We start from the raw sequence: 23,515 nt of genomic DNA, 5'->3' as shown, positions 1-23,515 counted from the left end.
AAAGGTGCAGCTGATCCTGAAAACTCACCGCTTAAACACCCCTCCGGAATCGTTCTCACCAAAGAGCTGGGCTCCAACCTGATCTTGACGATGCTCTCTCCGCTCGCAGGGAAATCCTCTTGCTTTACCCAGCACGGGACTGGCAGAAACTCCTGCCGGTACGCACACCTGACATCTTGCCACGGCTCTCCTGATCACCGCGGGGTCCAGGCAGCGCGGTCAGCGGTAGCCATCCGTGCTCTGAGGGGCGAGTTGGGCTCCCAGGCACATTCCTTCCTGGCGGCCTCGAGTCTCCCAAGTCGCTGGTTCAACCCCATACAGAGGTTGCAAAGGAGCCCAAGCACCCTTGTGGGACAGCCTCCATCCTAAGCGAGGTTCAAAATAGTGTTTGGTGCAGAGGTTTTAATCTGGAGGAATTATAATAATTTAAAAAAAACCCTTTCTGTCATTGAAATTGGCGGCAAATCCTCTAAGGTGTCCTGTGCTCAGGTCTCCGTCTCCATGCTCCTGAAGGGATTTCTGCTTTGCTTCTGCAATGACAGACGTGCACTCTTGCTCTCATCCAGTGCAGCACGGCTCGAGCACTTTGATGTGAAGTTAGGGCAGTGAAACAGATTTACACACAACCAAGCACTTCTAAATTAAAAAAAGCTGGGTTTCTAGGCCTGAAGTAAAGCCTGTCCCCAAGGCCCGTTTTCCTACGCGTACTTTAAGGTCCCTCTGCAATACTGGTATAGTGGAAAGAAGATGAAAAGGAGAAAAAAAAACCACCCAAGGCCTTCAACCTTCAGAACAGTTATAGAAGAGCCAGCTACAGACGCAGATGACGCTGCTGAAATAATATATTCTAGAGTCTGTCAGCTGAGTCCTGCCGCTGTCAAAGTATGTCCCGTGCACGTGGCCACAGCTGTTGACTTCACCATTAGCAGAGGTCAGCGTGAAGGAGAAAAGAAAGGTATTGGAAAGATCATCAACGGTAAGCGGCAAAAACCGTTCAGCAATTGCGTGGCTTCATTTGTACTCCGACTGCATTATTCTGATAAAAAGACAAGCCACGTGGTGCCCATTGTGTAAAACAGCGACGGAAGATTGGCCTCTGCCGGGCTGCGAGGAGCCGTTTCGCCCTCAAACACTTTCAGGAGACCAGGCTGACCACGCTGGAAACAGAAAACTTCTGTTTGCCTCTGTCACACCTGCCCCGCAGCTACTGACCGGCTGCCTTCTGGCACGCTGACGACACCACGCACCACGTCGCACTCCCTGCCGGGAGGGACCATGGAGGCCGACACCGCGGCCACTGAGTCCTGCTCTGGCTTTGGAAAGCTCCTATGCGGTAGCGCTTGCCCGGTGCGGGCTGAGGCTCCAGCAGAGCCAAGCAGCGAAGGACCGCGTGTTCAACAGCAACAGAATCACAGAATGTTCGGGGTTGGAAGGAACCTCTGTGGGTCATCTACTCCAACCCCCAACAGTCTCCTCTCTCTTTCCTCTAGGTCTGAGACCAGTTTCTCGCGACAAAGGGGCAGCATTCAGTTGCTGGCTTCTCTGCTGAGAGAATGAAAAGTTAATTCACACCACTGATTTCCCAAAGATAGATTCCTTAACTCATTAAAACTTCTGCTCTCCTTGTTAGGAGTTTGTCTCACAGCCAGAAGACCTTTTCTCACCACCACAGCTGGTACAAAGGGAAGCACGCCCTCCGCCTGCACGCTCTATCTGTGTGATCGCTCACGTGCTCGATTTCAGTCTTGTTTCACACACCTTCAAAGAAGTGGCCATACCCCACTTTTTAATTTCCAGCGTACAGCGGTTCCAGGTCTGCCAGACAGGCTAGATAACACCATCCCCTATGCAGACAGAAGCACAGAGCGGGGAGCCAGGTGTGCAGGAGACACTCGCAGAGCTCCGTTCCCCTCACAGCCAGGCGCTGGTCAAAGCAGGTGTGACTTTCAACCCATGACCACGGAGGACTCAGAAAGCATATCTTCCGACTTTCCTAGCCCACGCCCGTACGATGCTTTATGGCCTACCCTACAGCGTCATCGGTAACTGCGTTTGGGTGCTACCTGCCTCTGACTGAATCTATAAAGGATCTTTTTAAGATAAATGTGCAGAGTAAATGAACACTTTCCTCCCAGCAGCTTCCTCCCCTTCCACCTGCCTACCTGCAGAAGAGGACAGGCTGCTTTCAACACCTCCCAGTGAGGAGATGGATGAGAAACTTCCCCTTCACCACTGGCAAGGACCAGTCAAGAAGCCCCTGGAAGTGTTCAAGGCCAGGCTGGACAGGGCTTTGAGCACCCTGGTCTGGTGGAAGAGGCCCCTGCCCACAGCAGGGTGTTTGGAACAAGATGATCGATAAGGTCCCTTCCAACCCAACCCATTCTGTGATTCCATGTCTTTTGCAACTAACATCACAGAGTTGATCTTGTAGAAGACCAGGGCTTTAGAAGTTGATGGATGCATTCAGATCCCTCCCTAAGAGGACTGGCAGTGCAAAGGGATGAAAGGCCTGCGCCATATGCTGAGAAGACGATGGAGGTAGAATGTAACCATCCATATGTTTTCTTCTGACGGTGTTGGAGGGCTGAGCAAACATCTGGCGGGCCCAAAGATTTGAAAGGCCCCAAAACTGGGCTGAGGCATAAACCACTAGTCATCACAAAGGCTGAGGAAGGGAAGAGTCTGGAGAAGCTCTTTGGCTCCTCTGCCAGATCAGGCAGCCATCACTTCTGTTGTCCGTTTGATGAAATCTTTAAGAACCAAATTGTGCTGGAATTACACGATACAAATCAAATCTCCCGGGCCATAATTCTCACTCTGAGATTTCATTTGGCTCACAGCCTTGAGTTAATCACCACTCCCTGCCTCAGTTTCCTAACAAGCAGGAGTGGATGCATTCAAATTACACTCACCTGAAAGGCACGCTGTAAAATTTAATTAAGCCCCGAAAAGCACTCAGCAATCTTGAGATGAAAAGGTGCCATTAAAAGCTTCTAGTATTATATTTCACTAAGATTCTCAGAAATATTTTGGATGGAGTTAAAGAAAGAAAATAAAAGGGGAATAAATCATAAACATTGCAGAATAAATGCTGCCCACCCCTTCTTATCTGTAACTCACAAGGCACATAGATTACATCTAAATAATCCTTTGTATGAAAAACTGTCCACACATTTGCACACAAGATGTAACGACAGTGCTGGTTTTATATGAAAGGGAATATACGTGTTTCCTTGCACACCCTCAGTGAAGTTAAAAGGGTTAATAAAATATAAGTTGAGATCAAAAGAAATCTGAGGTGACATTTTGGCCTTGAGGCCTTCTCTTGGCTGTGGGAAAACAGAGCGAGGCTGCTTTGCAGCCTACCCACTGCAGCACAATTAGTGGTGTTTTCAGACTGCGTGTATTTTTCTAGGTTAGATCCATGTAGATATGAGCATATGCAGTGAAAGCACCATGAATTTAGTTTTTCCAGCAGAGAATTGCTAACAGTGTTCAAGACGGAGACAACCTGAGGAATTTCTAAGTTATGTCATCAGGAGCTGATACCCACCCAGCCCAGAATCAGACAAAGTATTAAAATTATCATCATAGAATGCTCTCAAAAGGGAAGGGCTTGGTGCACGTGTGTGCAGCTGCGGGGTCACGCACACATCCCCAGGACAACTGGAGGCACTTGGCCTTTCATCTTGCAGCTCAGGACCTCCCCGAGACCTCTGCGTCGTGACATGAAGAACCACACACTCGATCAAATATTGTTATTTACATAACGCAGGGCAGGGAGTGGTTATGGAATAAATCAATACTTTGTGATATTTGCTACAAGCCACGTGGCACAGCTGAGCATTTCTAAGGCCTTACCCAAGGTCTGCCTTACGGGGAGCTTGTTACAGCTATATTAAATGGCCTCATAAGTGAGGTTCCCGCCTGCCCCGACTATAGCCTAGTGAGGGCAGGGCTTTCATTTACAGACGAGGTCCTGATCTGACCCTCTCCAAGGCAGACTTTTCTTCTGTGTAAACAAAAAGCTGAGCTCCTTTCCCCACTGCCCCCCTCCCAATAAAACTGATCCCCGAGCGTGGCTGTGATTACAGCTGCGGACGATTGCTCGAGGTTCAGTGATACACCTCTTAAAAAAACCAAAACCCAACATAATTGTTCGTTACTGAGAGCCTGCCTGTTCAGAGCCCTGCTTGGAGCCGGCAGTGTGGCTGCGATACAGCCTTCCCGTCGGTCCCTAGGCTAGGAGGTTCATGTGAAAGCAGAACTTTCAGAGGACGATGAAGGTGAAGGTACCTATCTCTTTCTCAGGTATGCGAAGAGCCTAGACACCTAGCCAACACACGCAGGCTGGATGCCTGAAGTTTGACTGTGTGCATGCTGAATACCCTGCACAAAAAGCTTTGCGCATCACGACAAGCTCTTGCACAAACAGCACCATTTGGGTTTAAACGCTATCTGGCCATCACTTTCCTGCAGTCTTGGAAATTAGACTTTGGTTTAGAAACACAATCAGGGAACCTAACTCACTTATCCAGTTTCCTTCTGCCAAAGCGTATTCACTAAAACCTCCAGTATGGTGAAGACTATGTTTTAGAATACTAACGGTGCTTAAAATATAACGTTTTTAGTTCCAAACACCAGAAGAGCCGAACGTGCGACGACACGCAATAAGCTGCAAATTCACCGGGACAAAGCCCACGCTTTCACTTTGTGTTTGCTCAGCACCTAGCACCTGGCTCACGACTGGGCTTAACAAAGTATCTAAAATAATAAGTGGCAATAATTGAGAAATATGATCCACTATACTAGGGATATAGCTATTAAATAATAATCTAAAAGCCACTAAATAAAAATTCCTCTCAGAATGCAAGAGACAACTGGTGTTGTGTAAAAACAGTAAACAAAATATCTCATTACACTCTTCTTCTTCAGTAAGAACGTAGGCAGTCAGAAAAGGTAAGGAAGAGCAAGCGATTCATAAACCAGTGTCAGCCCGGTGAGGAATCTCCACTGAAGTCAAACAAGTACAGGCAAAAATAACCTGCAAGAACCGTGAGGCTGCGTGAAGCAGCAACAAAGACGTTGCACAAGGAACTGGCCATACTCTTACAAAACTGCCGAATGGCTACATTAAAAAAAAAAAATGAATCCACATATGATACATCACATGTTAGTAAATCATTTAATGGAAAGTCAGCTGAAATATTTAGCTATGTTTGTTTGGCTGCTAGCATAAAACTGGGTGTAAAAACTTTTAAAATTCAGCCTTTTCTTTATTCTGCTGCTCAGATTTCATACATTAGTCATCTGCTGCCTCAGCTACATCAATATATCTGGGGTTTTATCTCACAGCTTTCTTACCCCTTTGTTTCAATGGCCATTTCAAGTATTTTTCTCTTTTTGTGCTCTTCCTCCTCAGCTCCTTGTTTTGCACTCACTATAAATCAAGTTCTGAACACCATTTTTGAGCACCGCAAAACACTGCCCTTGGATCTCCTGCTTTACTACTTCTTTCACTGTTCCCACTCCTTAAAAGAACCATCAGGCTCCTTCGGACTGAGTCTTCTTTTTCTACCGTAGCCTTTATTTTTTCACCTATGACATGAAGTGTGTTTGTGACAGCTTTGAATTCACCTTTGCTAGAGGATTCCCATAGAAAACTCACACTTTCAGTTCTACAGCCACGCCCCCGCTCCCTATTTGTGCTATTTCAGGCCTTTGAGATGCCTGCAGACTGAGTCTTTCAGAGCAAAGAAAGCATTAACTGATGTCAGCAATTTCTAGGGAGTAGTCTTATGCGCCTCTATGGTGTCACATATGCTAACCACACCCCCCCACCCCCCAAGAGTAAATGGTTTGAGGGAATTTCCCCTTGGGAAATTTGCAGAGACTGTGTTAAACTCGAGTTTTCAATATTTCAGTAATATTTTAAAACCACTGATCAGGTGACATAACGAGCTGATATATTAATTAAATTTGCAGATGATATTAAATTAGGAAGTGTTGCAAATGTAAGTGAAGACAGAGGAATAACACAGAGGACCTGAGAAAGCTTAGAAATAAGAGCAGGAAATAACAAAATTAAATTCATCTGGGAAACACGCAAAGGTACAGTACATCTGGGGGAAATATTTCAAAATTAAATACCAAAAGTAATCCGATCTTGTGATTGAAGGTGTAAACTGATTGCCACAGCTGAAATAATCCTCTCGACCCTCCTGCTCAGCAGCACACAACTGGCAAGGTACGACAAAGGGTTTTGAAAGATCAGGCACAAGTTATTTTTGGAGGCAGGATGCCTGTCTCTTAACAGAAAATCCTCTTCGACATCTATATTCAGAGAAACAGCCAGGTTCATCGAGAGCACATTCCCACTCCTGGACAGGCAAAATATTTGCTTTCCTCCCCCCTTTCATGGCCAACAGCTGCCTCCATCTCCCGGTTCGTTTGCCTGCTGACAACTCAGCGCAGACCTGTGACACAGGGACAGTGGTCCTACCGAGATAGAACAGGTTGAAAAGCACAGGGGAAGGGGATGCCAGGCTAGTCAGAGGGTGAATTAGCTGGGCTTTTCGTGTTCCCGACCTTCGAGAAACTGCCTCAGCTACAATGTTGTCAGAAACACAGAACCAGATACTCAGTTGATGTCAGTCAGGGTTTTTCTGCCGACTTCAAACAGAATAGCAAATTTAATGTGAGTTTGCAGTGAAATAGGATATAGAAATGCTTCAGTGCAGCTTAGTTTTCCATCCTCCGGCTCGCCACAGTCAGGAGCTAGAGAAGAGATGAGGCTTTGCACGGCTTTGATAAAACCACAGTAAATACATCACAAAGCTTTGGCCCTTGAAAGCCATCAACTCGGAGAAGCTGGAAGGAGTTGAATGGAAATCAATAACAACGAAGGATCTCAGACAGATGGACTTTGAAGAAAGCACTATCTTCTTTTGTCACACACAAAACAAAAGTCAAGAAATGTCATTAAAACAAATAAATGTATGATAACCCTATAGCAAATTAGTCTCTCTGTTTCGTAGCAGAGCTTCTGCTTAGGAATTAGCTTCCTACTACAGATCCAAATAAACAGCACATATATCCTTACACATTCCCTGCCCTGTTCTTCCCAGATAAACAATCTGAACAGGAATGAAATCAGAGGCTGAGATGAGTCATTGGTTTCACCACTCATTCAGATCTGTTCATTGTCTAACCCTCCCCATGTGTTCAGTTGATTCAATTTATTATGAAATTCCAGAGGTGCAAACGGCTGGACAACAGCTTGAGGAGTCTTTGCAGCTGGATTACCTCCCATCACTGAAGTGTGGTATGATTCCACACAGGCCAAGAACAGGATTTCATAGAAATGAAATTGAGATTGAATATCTTTTCAAAAAGATTTGCTGTACCGTAAAGAACAAATCATACACTTCTGCACAAGAATTTTTGGGTCAAGTTTATGGTTTGTGTCACATTGACAGCCTTTACTCCCATCTGATCAGTCTGAAGCAAGCCGCCTCCCGCAGTGCAGCTATCCTTGAAAAGTCACACTGAAACATGTGAAATGTCCACTCTCCTCCTGGTCTCATGGAAATTAATTTTCTGAGGGTATTTCTGGTAGCAAATGGAAGGAAATAAAAAAGAAAAAACAGTTTTTCTGAATAATCTCATTATAGCTGTTGTCAGCTTGTCACACTGGAGTGGGTTGGAAGCTCCAAGCAGAATATGTTAATGAGTCTAAAAAGATCTAATGAAGAGGCTGTTAACATATATGTACGAGTGAGAGAAGGACCATTTCTGGTTAAGGACAATACATAGACCTTAAGTGATCTGTGGTCTGTTCCTTGTTGTGCCACGTGTTTCCTGTACAAAGCCAAACAAATGGCTTCCTACGTACCTTAATTCCAGGTCTGCAAAGCTAGTACTTTCTCAGCTGTTCCTATTTATGCTGCAAGCTACGTACACGTACAGTGCACCTCACATCAGGGGACAGGTTTTGAGCAGAAGAGAGCAGGTATTTCCAAAGCAGGTAATGCTATTACAGGCAACTGGCACTGTCACGCTTCTTTTGGCATGTACGTCTACAACACCTTCTCCAGCCAAAACAGGGAGAAGATTACATGGTTTACCATCACTGGACCAACAATTCGTTATGAATCACTTTGGGTGGGCTGAACTTGCATTTAATCATCAAAACCTATGGGTAGCACCATTATGCATAGTCAAATAGCTTTGGCTCTCCACGGCATGTAGTTTTTCCAGTAGTCACAAACCTCCACCCTCCACAAGCTCTTTATAGCATGTAAGAAGGTTGGGCACGAAGATGGAAATGCAGTCGTGATATAATGGAGGGTGGTGCCTGATGCTATCAGGACTTTTAATATTAGTCTCATTGCTGCAGGGTCTAAGCGCTTCCAGCTCAAGTTGGATGCTGGCATCATCCAACTGTCTGATAGAGAGACCTGCAGGCGAAGTTGTGGTTATGAAACTTGAGATGAGCAGATCTTCTATCTGTATAATGAGCTAATTAAAAATTAATTTAAACATAGTCTGTATAAAGTGCTGAAGCATACGATATGGGGTATAATCCTATGCTGGATTTGACAACCCACAGCTGCTACTGCATATTCAGTGCTTTTGGACAAAACGATCTGCTCCTCCTGCCAGACTCCAATGAGAATCTTCCCTCACCGAGCACTTCAGGATCTGACTCCAGGATGCAGACTGAATGGTTAGTCCGTGTGATTACGTGCAGAGACAAGAACTCAGATCTAGAGGTCATTTGGCTGTGTTTGCACACCCATGATATTTCTTAGATCAAGCAATGTTGTACAAAGCGAGTGTGGATACATCCCTTGTCCTTCCCTGCCATTCCTGGTTCCACAGACTTCCTTCATGCTGAGCCAGCTTGTGTGCCTCAGCACTTTCAGCACTGATGTATCCATAAATGGGACGAAAACATCTGTATCAGTAATAAGCACAAAAGGTATTTTGCCTGCAAGGCATGTAGGCCTCTGGGAACCATGCGGAAGGCTTAAAGGCAAGCTCTGATTGCATTCCTTGGCCAATGAGTCTCAACTAGGACACAGATACGTATGAGGTGTCGGGAGCTGAGAAAGCAGAAACCAGAGTGGTGGGAGTGCACCCAGGAAGTCGTGAAAGAGCCCCTACAATTCTCATTCTTGCCTTGGGCAGCTACCTACCACAAGTCGTAACTGAGCCCTGCCCCAGATCAGGTGTTAATTACTGTACTGCAGAGACACTGGGACTAGTGGATGCTCCAATCTCTGTTCTTAGCAGGCAGGCCAAAGCTATGATACGATACTACGGCACTACTTGCATGACCAGCTAGAGGAAGAGCTGTTCCCTTGCTTGTTGTTTCTTAACAATGATATTGAAATAGCCTAGATTAAATAAATACTCCGATGGACTTGTTAAAACAAAATTCTGTTCTGGTTTGAATGAGGACAACTGGATGGTTGCCTTGGCTTGGAGACTGAAAACCACGTAAACATGATTCCAGCTACATGAAGCAAGATAGGAATAAAAGGATTGCTTCTGAATATACTTACTCAATGTGATAACTAATTTGTGAATCTGAAAACAGCCACTATCGCTGATGGTTCACTAGACATAGGTAGGATGGTAGTTTGTTTACTGAATCAGTACATAAAACTTGTTCCCTCTTGCTTACTAAGCACATTAATTAATCATATAGAAATATAGCCTAGAAACACAATTAGGTAAGAATTATGCATGGCCACAGTCACTTTTGTGGTGTTACCAGGTACAGAATCGCTATGACGCTTGATAGGAATAGCCTCGAACAGTCTGAGCAGAGAACTGCAATTGTGAAATAACACCCTATTTACTTGGAAAAAACCTTGCATATTCAGGAAGCTTTCTCAAACAGCAGGAACACGTTTGGCCTTTATTCACCGCCTTTATCCTGCTAGTGTTCGCAAAGCAGGAAAGGTGCAGAGGTGCCAGGATTCTCTTTGTGTTGCAGTGGAGAAGCCCAGGGATGGCGGTCTTCTCGGACTAAGAAAGAGAACCATGCACAACAGATACCCTATCTGGCTGAGACACATGATATTTAATTTGAAAAAGAGCCTTCTGTTATTTCCTTAAAAACACAGTAGTAAAAAATCAGTGTAGAATAAACCCATGTTTAATTTGCTGATTCTAGCCAGCTACTGTGTATTGCTTATCGGGTTCTCACAGGAGTTCACAAGAGGCTGGCTGGTTCCCACGGAAGGGCCCATCTGCACGTTTCAGCAGCAGCACTGCCAGCATGCCACCTTTGCTCTCTGCTACTTACTATGACTTCTCATAAAAATTCAAACAAAGATCAAAATCTTTTTTTCTTTTTCCAACGTACTTACATATACGTCTGGGATGAAGACCATAATCATCAACTACAGCCCTCTGTCCCGACAGGACATCTGCACAAGAGATGGCATCTCTTGTAGGTTCTTCAAGACTCCTTCATGAAACGAAGAACAAATATCCAAATGAGGTAATGCCAGAGACCTTAGCATCTTTTGCTCTCTGCACGTAGTGCATCTCTTTGACCTTGCTTGCTCTGCCACAAAACACAACATGTAGATGATATTAGAGAGATGACCACAGTATAAGAACATATCCAGAGCAGAATATATAAGAGGTTGGATAAAACATTCCTCCCCAACCCTCCCCCACCTACACGTGCCAAAGATTAGGTAGTCCTGACAATGAGCTTAACGTTTACCAGATGAGACCTGATTGATACCTTCCCTGTTGGAGCTGGTCAAATTTGTAATGATTGCCTGTTACAAAAGGAAGCGAAGCAATACATTTACTGTTGAGCACAGAAACGTTAAGTTAGATAAGAAAAAAACCTCTCCATCATAAGAAGGAAGTAATACTCTTGTGTCCTGTACCTCACCCTTCAGAGCTCTTTTGCATGATACTCCCTTACCACACGTATTCATTGGTGCTTTGTACAGCCCATTCTTTAATCTTTAGTCATTTATCCAAGAAAATAATATTTAAAGGATGACAAAATACGCACCAGGCCTATTCCTTCCTGTCCATTTTAGACATAGAGAAATTTGAGTCAAAAAAACTTTAAAGACCTGAATTCTCGGAGTGAATTTTTACACAATGCTGAATCACGCATTCACCAGGAGCTTTCTGGAGTTCTTGTGCAGTTCAAACCATTCAGCACAGAGGCTTATGGCAAAGCCTTGCCGCCAGGAACAGGTAGAGCAAGGTTCTTGTGGCAGTTTATTCAACTCACGCTCAAGAAGTTTTGAAAATCCACAGTTTAATTGCCACTAATGGAGTTTTCCCCATATTCTCTTTCCTTTTCAGCTTCATCCGAAATGGAAGAGTAACATTATCTCACAGTAGCTGTCTTTTTAGGCTGTGGTTAGATACTTGGATAACAGTCGAATCTTGTGTAGGGTCCATGCAACAAGGGCAAGAGGTTTGAGGTAGGACTTGAACAAAGACTTTTGATTTTTAGATCTTTCTCAGGCTCCTCTGATGGGGCCTTTCAAGCACACCTATTTTCAAATTACACTCCTGCTTTGAAACACTCCGTCAGCGCATCTTTTCAGAATGACCCTGTATGTGATGGATCCAAAGCACACAACGCCAACAGCAGTCCTTCAGCTTCCATTTGCAGCAGCACCAATCTGGTACATTGCGAATGTAAAATGATGCCAGTATTTCCAGGGAAGGCTTTAACTGTTTCGATGGATGGGGTAAAAAGAGGTGTCTGTGTGTGTTGTATGTTTCTATACATATTAAGCATCTCTATATGTTGCTGCTTTTTTTTTATCACCTACTGAAGAAGTCATCAAACAAACTGAGGCCTAAGCAGAAAGAGTATAGATGCAGCTAGAGTAAGGATGTGATTTCCTGGTCAGCTTCATCGAGCTGAACTTTAAAGTGCTACTGAAAGGGACAGACCCTCCTTGCCACCACCTCGCCTGTCTCTCCCCAGGCTTCGCATCAGCACGCGCGGTTGCGGGCCTTAGCAGTCAGCCAGGTCCGCTCCCCTGCCAGCTGCCCGCACAGCTGGACAAGTGCTGCTGCTGCCACGACAGCAAGGACAGGGGACAGGCACTCACCCCGCCAACTCCTTTCCGGCAGTTTAGAAACAGATTAGTCATGGCTGATACAAAACTACACCCAAGTATCACCTCTTTTTGGTGACGGAAGGAAACAACGGATTCCCACGTTATTTGCTGCACAACAATAAATCACACTACTGATCAAGAACAAGCATTTGGGATGCCTGCCTTTATGATACCATGGTCATTGCTAATACAAATGGAAACAGGTAGAAGTTAGACAAACTTTTGTTTCAAGAGATGAGACAGTAAATGGAAAAAATAAACCAAGTGAAATGAAATTCTAAGAGAAGTTTTTGTGGACAGAGAACTGTAAGGTTTGAACATCCATTTTTCATTACTTTCTCATCTTCATGTCAGAGAATACTGCTTCCAAAACTGTATTTAATATTGGTGTCATGCTAATTAGCACTACACGAAAAGCTGGCTTAGGAGGCAGATCTAAACCAAATGGTGGAAAAAGCATTACAGTAGTGGCTTCAACACTGAGGCTGAAGCCTTTAGCATTTGTTTCTTCCTACTATCCAGCCCCCACTCTCTGCTAAATTCACAAGGAAGACTGCAGAAAAACTTTCAAGAGGTGTAAAAAGAAAAGTCTAGGGGACGACCGGATGAATAGCGCAAAATCAACTTCTATATTTTTAGAAACAGAAATTCTTATTATTGAGGAAAAAGAGCAATTTAAACCCCAATCGGAGGAAGAATTAAATAATAGGAGAAAAAGGGACAGCTTTCTCTATAGCAGTTAGCGCTATCCATTATCAGCGCCAAGATATCAGATTAGACAGATCACCACCCCAATCCTGAACGACGGCTTCTGTCCAACTCGCTGCCCTTCACATCTCTACCAGTGGCACGGTGCCTCAAGCTGCGACGCTGCAAGGCAGCAGGATGCAGACGCCGGCGCTCCGTTCTGCAGTAGGACATACACCCCAACAGCTCCCACAGCCGTCAGGAGAGCTGCGTGGATGCCTGTTTCCAGGAAGGGTGGGGTGAGAGCACCTGGAATGCTACTGCTGAAAGTTCAAGTCAACAGGTTTGGAAACTTGGCAGAGAGAACACAGACAGATAACTCGAGGTTTGCAGGGCACCGCTGCGACTAGTATAAATCAGATGAGTACCACTCAGCCCAAGGGAACCTGCCAATACACGACAGATGAGCACCCGCTCCTTTGCAATGCTCCTCTGAACCTCTTGGATCTCATCCAGCTTGCTAGTGCTTCCTCCAGGCCAGGGAGAAGTTGAAAACAGTGCAAGACATTGTGTCATTCTCAGTGCAAAATTAAAATAAAATCACATTTGATCATGAAGGTTGATCCTCCATTTTTGCACAGCAGTGAAGGCAGGAAGAGGAGCTGTAAAAAGGAATACGGAACTTACTCCCCTCCTTTCACATCCCCGCCCTCTAAGCACTTTCCTGCTGCTGACAGAAATGAAAGTCAGGCCTGGATGAACCGAGTGGAGATATCCAGAGGCACCAGAGCAGTGCGGGGCCCCTCCCAGTGCCACACTGCAGTTCAAAGCCTTGAAAGGCTGCAGAACTCCCACCTGCTGCAGTTCGGCTCCCCACACGAAGAGCCGTGTACCTGGCAGCTTCCTCTCTTCTCAGCCTTCTACCACTACAGCCATGTAGTGCTCTCACTGCACACTAATGAAGAGCATCTCTGCTCCTCCTGCCCATTGTACCTCCAGCCAAAGCGCTTTCTTTGCTGAGCTCTACTGGCTGCTTCTGCCCCGACTTCCCCTTTCCACGCGCTGACTTTGACAGCCGCCTTTCTACACAGCAAGGTTGTCTTGAGGATTTTCGAGACAATGGACCCTGTAGTAAACGGGAGCCTTGATAACGGCAGGGAGACCAGACGTCATGCCTTGAGGTGCGAGGTCACTGCACGCGTGCTGTGCGCGCGCAGGTCAGCTGCATGATGTCTGCACTGATGTGCCCTGTGCCGGAGGTAGAAAAATTTACTTTCCTGCATAGGTAGGGTAGCTGTTTGCATAGCATCTGCTGCCACCAGCATTAAAAAAGCACCCAGCCGATGTGAAAGAACAGAGAAAGCTTTCCTGTGAGCTTTTCATGTGAAGCATGAGATTTTACTGGGCAGTTACAGAGGACATCTGGCAACTGCTTCACGGGCTGGTGGGATTTGGAGATGTCTCCACATTGGCTGCTTAGTCTTGGACCTCACAGTCTTCAGGTCTACTGATCAAAATAAGTATGAAATCAAGATGTAAAATACCGATGAAGCACAGAGGTCAAAAGCAAACCACACCTTTTCAAGACATCGCAGGATTCTATCCAAGTTTAGGAAGAAGCTTATTCCTTAGCTGAGTAAGGACTCCGATATCCAGACTGTTGATTTAGCGAATATATTGGCAACAGCAAAAGATGGCTCCTAGTTGCAAGGCCTGGCTCTATTAATACTCGCCTCCAAAACAGCTGACATCGTCAAGCATCTGGTTCAGCCTGGTACAGTAAGTCAGGCAGGACCCAAACTTTGGATAGAGATTTGAATTTTACTGTATTCCAGGGCTGATGGTGAGAGGGTTCAGATATGGAGTTCTAGGCTTCCTCTGGCCTATCTCCAGTGAAACTACCGTGGTTCTCTAAGCCATGGCTTTCCCGAGATGCTGCTGTGGTGTGTGCTGAAGGGCTGGGAGGAGGAGAAAGAAGTTCCTTGTTCTCCCCTGTTGCCCTTCTCCCTGTTTTCATGGCTGCGTATTCAGAGGACTGTCTTTCCACAAGCAAACGACGAGAGACAAGCTCAGCCCAAATGTATGCTCTCTCATGTTTCAAGCACTTGCTCTCTGTTCTTGCTGAATGTTTAGTTACAGCATGAAAAATGGATACGTGGAATGAAGACATTTCCCCTTTGACTAGCACATTTGCAGAAGGTATGTCAAGGATCTGAGGCAAGGGGTATGGGCAAGCTTTCAAGAAAGTTTTCCCCCCCCTTCTCCTTTGCTTGCTTATTGGAAGAGCAATAAATATCAAGCAGACAGGCCCTTCTCACAGTTACAAAGCCTACCTGTAACTGAGCTGGATAATTAGCAGCCTTGAAGATGATATATGACTTTCATTACCCTTTGGGACTGGAGACTAAATGAGGACAGAGCTAATTGCCGTGCAAAGCAGTTTGGCATGAATGAGAAAAATGCAGGCGCTGTCTCCTGCCAAAAAAGGGCCCTATTGCTGCTCTGATCTCATGGCTGGTTTTTGCCGCAGGAGTTCACTTGGTGTCCATAAATCATGGTCTGCTTACAGCTGAAACTGCACTGAGTCATCAACATGCAATAAGCTGAGTGACAGATTCCAGCCTGACTACATTAGAACTTCAAACTTCGTCCTCCCCCCCCAACACTACCCGTACTTAACAGAAAATTAAACCCAGACTACACAGACATGAAGGCTGTGAGAAACACAAGGCTTGTTTACTTGACAATAGTTTTTTAAGACTGATGTTTCCAGGAAACAGCATCGTGCATTTTGAAAGGGAGAGGGCCACAAGCACTGAATTTGTAAAATGACCCACTGCTACAGCATTTGGTTTGTCCTTCCTCACATAATCGCTGATTAAAATGTATTACCCTCTTTTAATGATCTAAAGTGGCACTTTGTCATCTTAGTTTTTATGGAGATAGATCTAGTCAGCTATCTGAGGAAATATTTTGCTGCTCTTTAAAATTAGGCCAGAAGAACCTGAAATCTGATGGCAAATTTGCTTCCAAAGTGACCTGGGGCACATTAACATCCATATTGCACCCTTAAAAGTGTGGGCTTCCGGGGAATCTAAACCATCAATGCAAAAGAGAGTCCTTGAAGATACTCTTTTCCTCTGCCCATTCTGCTTTACAGAAGATTTTTTGCTTTTCCCTAAAGGTACCTTAGGTCTACTTTTTTTTTTAATGGAAGAGATTGTGCTGAATTTGCAATATGGTATCCTGTCAGATCCTAATCAATTAGCCCCCATCAGCTCAGTATAAGGCAGATACCAATTTAACTCACAGAGCTAAGCCTTCTGATTTTCTCTAAGGGCAGTCACATAATTCATTCTTTGTAGTGCCAAATTATATTTGACATTTAATTTAAAACTCAAGGTACCATAATGCAAAATCTCACTAAAAATAATGGTGATAAAGCATAGGAACATTTCATTTGACAGTGAGGATTTTTCTCACCTTATTTAAGCACCCAAACTTTCCCCCTCCTCCGCCTTTCAAAGCCCCAAACTCACCAGCGCTGGGTATCCAGGCAATCGCTTTCGGGTGATTTTAGCCTCTACACGTGCTTGGATACAGTAACGGGGCACTTGAAGGTAAAGCAAGGAAGCTGACGGCTGCTCGCCTTTTGGTGGGCCAGCTCTCCTCTCCCTGACGACACATAAACTCAAAGACATTTCATGTATTATTGCCGCTGTAGCTGGTAGGAAGAAATATTTCAATAGCATGGCTGGGCTCACTGGAATGATTGTGTGTGGGCTGCAGAAAGGGGAGTCGGCCTGAAAAGGCTGAGTTTTTTTCCTTTTAGAAGACCCAACACAGAAAAATCCCAACAAAAACAGTTTAATGGCTTCATTCACCACTCTCTGCCATGCAGTAACTCCGTTCACGGCCACCTGGCACAATGGAAGCCTGTTGGTTCGTGAAGCATGTCCAGAATTCGACAATATGACTTCATGCACAGATAATAATAAAAAGACCGAGTTCTCCTTCTTTCTTCAAGCGTGCAGCGCACTGCCAGACCACAGGGAGTTCTAGCCATGGGCTCAGTCAGCACTTCCAGCGGATGAACAGTCAAACTCTAACAAAAACACTACTTGGAAGCAACGTGCGGCCATCTCTATCAAGGCAAGTTGCTTGTAGGGACTGTTTCTGCTGGTAGCGTGCAAAATGCTAAGCAGCCAGCGACTTGCCTGGCTAATCCGGAGCAGCTCTACAAGAAAAGAAAGTGATGGATAACAGTAAGCTCTACTTTGTCGAGACAATGCCGTATAGCAACAAGCAAAGTACATTGGTAGCGCAATCCTCCTGAGAGTGACTCGACTTTTGTCCTGTCAAAAACCAGCTACTAGTTTGCAATAAAAAGAAGCAAATGTCTAACGTTCTCATCCTTTATGTGCCAGATTAGCTCTTGGGGGGGGAAAAAAAAATCATCACTGGTCGCAACATGCTTCTCAACATAAGATGGATGACTCGGATTCTGGGACGTTAGGTCTTACTGTGGATTTCAACCCGTCATTAAGATGAATGCGGACCAGGGCTGAACTCTGGTATTTTTGGAGTGGGTCTGTAGGCCTCAGGTTAGGCATCCTTGCTTTACATTTTCACATTTGCATGTAGGTGGGTGGATATGCTACTGGGAATCAAGTTCAAAATCTTGCCCATTTGCCCATCTGAAAGGATCCGTTTGTTTCAGTACTTGCTATATGCTCCAAATTTATCTTATGGAATACAGAAGGTACTACCTGGGGTACAAAATGTGGACAAGAATTGGAGCTGCTGTGTGCCAGAGTGAGAGTGTACATTACCAGCATACTTGGAAATGGAAGAAGCTGTATCTGATGTTGATGCAGTAGCAGTCCTATGTGACAGGTTTAAACTAGCGAAACAATCACGATGGTGTAACACTGCTGTAAGCCTTTCCCACATTCTATCAAATTTCATTGTAGAATATAAAAACACAAAACCAAAAACTTCTGGAAAAGCAGTGCTTCGGGATTATATACAAGGGAGGGCTCCTTTCTTTGGTATATAACCTATAACTCAGCTCCTCCAGACATCCTGCGCTGAGACTGTATCAAGACCTTTGTTTTCAGCAGTAAGGATTCTGTTTTTTTATTTGCAAGGACAAGCACACTCTTCACAAGTCTAGATAACCAACTTCTTCATCTAATTCTACTTTGGCTTTTACGGCATCCTGTGGCAAAGAGTCCCACAGTTTATTAACTTTTTTAAGGTGGAAAATACTTCCATTTGTTCAAGCATGATTACAATTTGAAGAAATAGAGAATCACCATTCCCTATTACTTCATACAATTTAAGTTTCCACCAAGTGGAATTATGCTGCCCTCGGACCTCTTTTCTAAGCTCATTTTACTTGGCCTCTTCTCAGATGGAAACCTTTCTAGAAATTGTCTCACTGCTCTTACCTTTTCTAAATCTGGTATGTAGGGTCTTTTTGAGTCACAAACAAGAAATGCATATAATTTTCAAAAGGTGACCCTGTTATAGACTCCTATCTTACACTTCATTCTCAGTACCATCCCAGATGTTTTTGCAACTGTGAATCTATGTAGGTATACACAGCAGCATAAAAACCCTATAACTGCTCACCAGCTCAATAGCAGCATTTTGGCATACAAAAATACACGTGCACAAAATCTTCAGAGCATTTGCACTGATTAAATATTTTGCACCAAATTCTTGAGAAAATTCAGCTTGGCGAATATTTTTCAAGAGTAGTTTGAATGTTTTCGGATGGAAATTATGAAAGTACTAATGTGACTGTGTTACTCTAAGGAAGCTGGATTAGCTAAACAGCCATTTTAGTAGCCTATTTATATCAGTAAGTTTTTACTGTTGCAGAGCAGAAGCTTTAAAAATAATGAATAGTTGAAGATGATAGTAAAAAGTACACAGTGAGTAAATACGCAGATCAGAAAACTGACGTTTCGTACCACCAAGAATGGAAGTGAAGGGCTAAATACATTGACTAAGATTTCAGACCCTTAGATACTTAAGTTCGTTCCAAGAGCCGAGAACTTAAGCACTTTCACTGAAAATAGATAAATATGGAAATAAGAGTCTAACTTGAAATTTATCCTTTCTGCAGGCCTTCTCCTTAATCTCTTTTCATATACAAGATTTGTCATATTGCTTTGCGAGCGATGTATCAAATGCAGGGAACGGACTCAGAGTCCTTGCATTCAGTAAGGAAGTTGCTTTTTAATTATACTGTGCAAAAACATTAGCGATAAAACTCCCTTATAAATTCAAACAGAAAACTAAATCATAGGGTAGGAAGCCATACGGGCTGGAAAGCAGAGAGAGATTGAAAGAGAGAAGGGGAATACAAACCATCTCATGACGCTTACACAGCCTAATTTCTGGAGAAATTTCTACTTCAATTTACAGTGATGTAAAGGAGGCTCAGAAATTAGCTTGTTTACTCCTCACTCAAAATACTGCCAGACAAATGGATTATGTTTTTTGAATTCTTTATGATATGGGATTCTACAATTCATAGCACAGACACTTTTGTCACCACCCTTAATCATGGATTTTTGTGTAAAGATTTCAGTAAGCTTTAGTCTGCTCCAGTTTAAACTCTTTTAATTCCTGCTCCACTCTGTTGTGGAATAGCCCTCTGCATAATTTAAACCCGCGTTTGACCACAGTTCTTGGTCCTTCTCATACCTGAGAAGCATCTTCCAAAGCACAAGCAGCAATCGCTTAGAACAATTTGAATTCCCTGGCCAGTGTCTGTCCATCCAACCTGAGGAGCTGTAGTACCTTATGTTTCCTTGTCACTGATCAAAGTATTTCTGGAATTCCAGGTTAATTAGCATCACAATGTTCCAAGTACTTAAGAACCTACAACCTGCTTTTCAAATGGGATAAGCAGGGGTTTGCTGCTGCTCCACATGCAATAAAAATCCATGCCCTAGCCGATAACAGCAAGGTCTAAATTAACAGAAAACAAAATATGAAAAAAAAAAAAAAAAGGAAAAAATATTACTTTCACTTTATAGTTTAGGAAACCAAAGCTGAGAGAGAAAAAAATATTTTGCCCAAGATTGTCAGGGCAGGGCAAAACAAGGACAAAAATTAAATCCAGATTTCTTCAGACTCCTTATGGGTTCTGTATCGCAAAATCATTTTGGTCAGCGAATGAACGGCAATCACAGTCTGACCGGCAGCCCGTTGATTTCAACAGGAAGAGCTTGCGCTATTTGCAAAGGGTATTTTGATCAGAGTCCATTGGGTTATTCAGCGCATGCAGATAAAAGAAACCTGCAGCTAGAATAAAGCTGAGGCTATTCCACCGCAGACTAGTTGGTTGTTTTTTTTCAAGGCATCTCTAATTCAATTGTCATGAATAATATAATATTCACAGAGTCCCATCTGGTGTTCAGTTCTGTGTATAAAAATACTTTGCATTGTTGGTCCAATAATTCTGACTCAAACTGGTAAAGTGATACAGAGGCCCTTGAAAACAGTAGCTGGATAAAAAAAATAACAAATTGAATAAAGGAGAAAAAATAAGCTTGCTTTAGTCTGAAGGGAACAAAATTGAAGCCTTTTAACCTCACACATAAGTTCCACACCATTGCTTTTTAAAATCAGTTGAAAATCATTTAAAATCAAATTGATTTTGGCTTTTACATTCAGATGCACTTCAGCTTTTCACTTACTCGCCTACACAAGTAATGTCTTCAGCCAACCTGTGTTTAAAATGGGTTGGAAAATCAGTTTGTATGTTCACACGCTTATTGGAATTTTTTCATTTCCATTTCACTCAGAGCCAATCATGATCAGATTAACTTGCCGGGGAATATGTCAAGAGGCTGATTTCATGGGTGTTTTAGCAAAGAAACGGTTCCTAATGTGGTGAAACATTTTTTGTTTATAACGTGTTGCCTATTGCCCATTTTGTGTCAATAAACAGGAAGACGGATACTCAGAACTGGTCACACTTATTCTGAAAAGCTCTCTTCTCCATCACATGCAGACCCATAATCAATCACGCGTGAACTGTAAAATCACAGGAAAACATTGCCTAGTTAACTTCTGCTTCTTCCCGCTAACAAAACCTGGAATACCTGCAGGAGCAGTAGGGCAGGCTCCTGAACTGGACACTCCTCTGCTCACCTGCTGCCACCCAGCTGCGGATCGTTTGGATTTGGGAACTGCTATCTGAACTGACGTTTAGCCATCCGGTCTGAAAGCCAGCATGCTGAAACGATGCAACATAACACGCTATCAGGGCTGTAATAGGACATAGAACACCTGCCATTGACTTTGATAGAAAGGATAAAACGCTCTGAATTGCTTTGTTTTCAACATTCCCTTCTCCCTACTCCTCGCATGTCCGCTTTTACTTAATTTGTCACTGATGCTTTCAGGAGAAAGGAATGGCATAGCAGGAGAACACGAAAATGTGAAGCAGATGCCCAAGTTCTATAACTGACTCTGCTGGTGACTGGGTAAGCTGTTTATAGCATTGTATCAAGTTCATCGATTTAGATGGCTCGGTTTTAGGTTTCCAAACTGAGAAGATGTACATGGTCTGCTTTCCACTGTGAGTCAGTACTTCAACACTCATCATCTTCAAAAAAAGAGTTAGAATAAGTCTGCAAATAGGGTGGTAAATGTCTCCAGCTCTGCATCCAGAAACTAATACTTGCAATTAAATGGTATCAGGAAGATATCGACTGTAAGCTCACAGTAAGTCAATTTACTTGCCTGTAAATGAGAAATTAAAAATGCATCACGAGGAGAGATGTTGATTGGTTCAAACGATGCTTTGAAGGCCCCTGCAAATCTCAAATGAGAAGTCGAAAATCCACGTGCAAATATTACATTTCAGAGATGATAAGTGAGAATGGAGTGGGAGGTTACATAACCTGATAATATCAAGACTCTGAAAAAGATTAACTATTTAACTATTCAGCAGTGAAAAGAAGTCAAGGAGGATCACTGCAGACAAGGAATGGAAAGGCAATATAGAAGCTGACTTGCGCAGGCTGACATTCCGCTTCAAAGGGTATTAGTGCTGGAGAGCGGTTACAAAACTAGAAGTCTTTAAAAACAAGTCTGATTTAATAAATATTTATTAAATTTATAAGAATTGCCTGGCATCAAGCTATAAATATTAAATTGCAATGTAAATATTAAAAGAATGATGGTTTTTCAAATAATCAATTTAAGATTATACGAATTTTTAGATTAAACATAAAAAAAAAACCAAACCCTCAGAGTCAAACAAAAACCCTGACAGTTAGATTCCAAAAGAACAATCCACTCAGAGTTCCTTTCATGTGCCAACAACTATTATTTATATTGTTTATGTACTTTCATCATGACAGCCCTAACACTGAGCAGAGCAGATAGAGCCTAACAGTTACCACATTAGAAAAAAAGCTCTCAGAAGGTAAATAAAGTGAAGTGAGGCTATATTTTTGGATCTTGGGAGATGTAAGGCTGTTCTGATACTCTGTTTATATTGATTATTTTATATTGTTTAATGAATTTCTGTACTTTTTCTACAAAATGAATGTTGGCCCAATAAACAGAGCCTGCATTTAAAGGAACCACCCTATTAAAACTGGGGGGTTTTGTGCCTGGAAAATCAGAACTGTTCCAGGCAGTTTGTTTCAGATTTTACTTGAAAGCTCCCATTCCATTAGTGTGACATTGTTTCTGAGACAAAGCTTAAGCACAGTGTCTTTCCCCTTTAAAAGGTAATGACACCATCTAAGCAAAAATAACAGTGGGGAAAAGAAAAAGACCCCCATTACAGCAAATTGTGGTATTAATGAAATTCTGTTTGTATTAAAATTTCCTTTCAACCCCGGTCTTCCTGTTCAGGGGGATAGTGTCAACCTGTCAAACTTCTAATCAAGAGCGGTTCATTGATGTTTCCATTATGTCAAAAAGCCTCACTTAGGTGACTTCAAGGGGAGACAGCAGGTCTGACTTTCTCAACATCCAAGGCTATGAATTTTTCATTTCTCACCCCCAACTTTAAATTTCTAGCGTATGTATATGAATAGATACGATGTATTTTTTTATTGCAGCAAATCTATAATTAGTGTACATTTTCATTTAAGTTGTAAAGCCAAGAGAATGAAAAAGGAGGTAAATACATGAAAGACTGCTTCTTTAAGTTTTAGTTTGGTAAAAAGGGCTAGTTAGAGGGCTAAAATCCACACATTCAGGAAGTCTTTTATACAACAGCTCTTTCAGCCAAAATTTCACAATATAGCAACATGATTCACAATCCAGAATCTCTGCATTTGCAGACGTGCTGATATTGCTGACATAATTCAATCTGCTAAAGAATCCTCACTTTATTGCACAGAATTAAAATTTGGAGCCAGATGCTGACGTCCTGCAGTAGCTGTTTCCCAGCAATCAGCAACAACAAAATCAACAAAAAAGTCAGTTTAATCAAGTACCTGCACCTTCTTGCTCTGTTGGGAGAACGCTGGATTTGGAAAACAAGCACAACCCCCCCCCAGGCGGCAGCTTTACAATGCCTTCCTGCTACAGGCGAAGTTACAAGGGAACTGTGACTAGGAACATCTCTCTATCCCTGATCCCAGGGAATCAACACGATTTCTTCAGGGTGTTCAGAAGGTGATGGTAACCGAGAGCAGCCTTGAAACAGTTCTGTT

Source organism: Opisthocomus hoazin, chromosome 6, assembly GCF_030867145.1.
Source record: "Opisthocomus hoazin isolate bOpiHoa1 chromosome 6, bOpiHoa1.hap1, whole genome shotgun sequence".
Taxonomy (NCBI): Eukaryota; Metazoa; Chordata; class Aves; order Opisthocomiformes; family Opisthocomidae; genus Opisthocomus; species Opisthocomus hoazin.
Note: the sequence above shows the minus strand (reverse complement) of the source record.